The sequence below is a fragment of the Papaver somniferum genome, chromosome 10 (assembly GCF_003573695.1).
Source record: "Papaver somniferum cultivar HN1 chromosome 10, ASM357369v1, whole genome shotgun sequence".
Classification (NCBI taxonomy): domain Eukaryota; kingdom Viridiplantae; phylum Streptophyta; class Magnoliopsida; order Ranunculales; family Papaveraceae; genus Papaver; species Papaver somniferum.
Window position 1 is genome coordinate 139,809,205 of NC_039367.1, and position 3,089 is coordinate 139,812,293.

General features: G+C 36.4%; 1 long non-coding RNA gene across 1 annotated transcript; it reads left to right on the top strand.

Moving 5' to 3' along the window:
- Nucleotides 1-2,713, top strand: LOC113315199. The gene is made up of 4 exons (XR_003342841.1): nt 1-105; nt 691-980; nt 1,060-1,721; nt 2,161-2,713. It is a non-coding gene; the product is annotated as an uncharacterized LOC113315199 (long non-coding RNA).
- The last annotated feature ends 376 nt before the right edge of the window (nt 2,714-3,089 follow it).

A 3,089-nucleotide genomic window follows, 5' to 3' on the forward strand; every position in this document is an offset into this window, starting at 1 on the left:
AAAATCCATTCCCCATCTCTATCTCAAACGGACCCTCTGCTCTCTTCCATTTCCACCTAGATTCAGAACACGGTATTGCAGTTCGGATTATCAGCCGTAACAGAGGTTATCTACTTATCTTCTTCTTACGATTAGGATTTCCAATTCATCTCTTTAGTATTGCAATTAACTGTGTACTAATTAGGTTTCTGCTTAGGGTGTATTCTAATTTACATTTTTTTGTTTCATTTGATTTTTGTTTTTAGTTTAAATATAGATAGCAGAAATGGTATGGTAAATCTGTAAAACTTGGTTAGATGTATGTGCATTTCATTCACCTGACTAACTGAGCGTTCCCTTGAGGGTTAATCTCAGAGGGTAATGTATGTGCTTGACTTCTTTGTCTACTTATATTTTTTGTACTTTGATTTCTACGAGATAGTTTGGTGGTTTTGTATATGGGTTTGATTTCTATGTGTTTTTTAGTGACAATTTGAAGTCAACTGATTTTATGACTAAATCCTATGTTTGTATGTGAAATTGTTAAGTACACATGACGCGTTCGATAGTTTGCCGGTAAGAATTAATTTTAGTAGGCTTTACTGGTAGTTTGCTTTTAATGACAATGGTAAAAACGACGTGCTACGGTAGCAGGGAATAATTTGATTTGTTGGTGTAGCTTAATGTCTCTGAAGTAATGTTTTTTCACAGGGAATTGCAGAAACAACTTATGATTAGCAACTGTAGCACCACCAAGTTCAACTTACAATTAGCAAGGCTAGATATGACCCTTCATTAGAATGGCCTCCTGCTTTGGCTTGACAAAATGACATGATTTGAAAGGTATGTTAATAAATAATCTATTAAATTGATGCGGCCTTTCAGACTTACTTATGCGGCCTTTCAGTCTTAGACTGTTGAGCTGAAAAGCCAACAGTGGGGTTTACCAGTTCACAGCAAAAAATGAGAGGAGGCAGTTGTACTTGTGGACTGCTTTTAAGGTGACTAACAAATTTCCGTTGCTTATTTTTATTTCAAAAATGGAAGAAGTTACAAGCAAACCTCCTAACTACTTTGCAGAGAAGTTCTCCTCTCAACAAATGGTACGACGGTCTACTTCAATCTTAACATATCAGAATATTGTCGCAGCTGCTATCAACTCCCTCCGCCCCTTATGTTAATGATGCCATCCAAAACTGAAAATAAGTTTTAGTCATTGGATGTGAAGATACTCGAAAGGCCATCTCCGAGATTCTTCTATCTAAATGGGATCCAAAATATTATGTTTGTTGGGTGATTATTAAGTCCGAAATCCGTCTGTTGCAGCATGTTAATTTAAATATTTTCTTACAGTAATTTATGCAACGGGCTAACAACATTCTTCATCACACTCTACTTGCATTCTGGACCAAATTATGGTTGCTATTTCTGATTTTATTCATCATCCTTAACCCCACTCAATTTTGTGCAGCTCATCTTATGCTTAACCACTCATCTCTTTGTCCTCTCTATGCTCAATTGGAGTCGCACTGTCCGGCCATTCTTTCTGCCTTATGTAAGTTCAAAATTTTGTCTCACATCAAGTTTATTTGGTTCTTTTTTGTTTTTGTCTCATCTGCTCGCTAAAAGTGTGTTAGACTCTGCAAATCGTTCCTCTTCATGTAATTGATTTTCGGATGGAGGGTAAGCAACGACGACCACTGTTAAGGAAAAGCCATTCTGCTGTGTCTTCAATTGGATGGGTATTTCATCATCTTTATTTTGGTGTTATGCACGGTCGATACATTCAGTTACCCTGTTAATGTTGATAAGTAATGAAAGTCACAGTTGGATAAATAGAGTACAGGTTTTTGGTAAAAGAGATTACTTAGATTAATGATTGGAAAATATTTTGTCCACAACTTGACCGTTGAAACTGTAAAGCTCCTTAAAAAGTGCAGAATTTATCGCTAATATGGATTTTTTTTTTTTGTAGTCATTCCAAAATGGGTGATAGCTGGTGCATTTGGTTGATATGTTTTCTCTTTCTGTAATTTTTTGTGCATAGGATTGCTCCAATTGACCTAATATCTCTAATATTTGTTATAGGCCCCAAGGATCCTATTGCATCATTATATTTGCAACATAAGATTATCATAAATCTTCCTGTTACTGAAGACCTTAATATTTTTTTGAATCCAGGTAAGCCATAGAATGTGGGCAAAGGTTGTTTCCCATTGGTACACCTTGAAGCTACAGTGCAGGATTGGAGCTTTCATTGGACTAATACTCCAAATGTGGCGACCTATGGATTGAGCAGAATTTGAAAAGCAAAAGACTTTCGTAAAATTTCCTATACGATTGGCAGTTAAGTGGTGTAAGAGGAAAACAACTGCTACAGCGTTTGAGGTTGAGGAAGATGATGAATCTCTGCTTCAAAGTTTATGAATAACACGTGCAGTGCACGTGCATTTTACTAGTCTTAGGTTTTGATGATAACTGATCTGTGTAGGCGCAGAAAGGTGTACCTCACCTGCCTGCCATAAATTATTACGATTTTATGGACAACTTGGAAGATTGGGACTGATTAGAGCACATGTTCCAAGTATCTGTTTAAATGTGCATATCTTGGTGCCCCAAAGTTTTGCCGAGCAGATGTCACCGATCTAAACTCCGGACTAAAAATGTGAACAAGTTTTAGATTATTGGGTCTCATTGGAACGTGACTCGTAAAACTTTGATGGCAAATCTTGGGGTAACCAGCATTTTCGCCATTATAATCATTTTACTTCTTTTTGATAAGAGCTAGCACTATGGAGAGGGATATCCCTTCACTATCCCTCTCCATCCCTCAAAACCCCAAAAACCCAAGTACTATGGTTTCCTAAATCCCTACTCATGTAGAGACATTCATATGTTTCCCTACAAGACTGATCAGAAGGGAAATCACACGGGTACTGAGTACCCGTTTACTTTTTTACTTTACGAGTACTGTGTACTCGTATTTTTTTTCTGGTTTTTAAACTTTTACCTTAAAACTTCCTTTTTTCACTCCTTTTTTTTTACTAAAACTCGTTTTTTTACCTATTTGATATATTCTTTTTTACTCTAAATTTTTTTTACCTAGATAA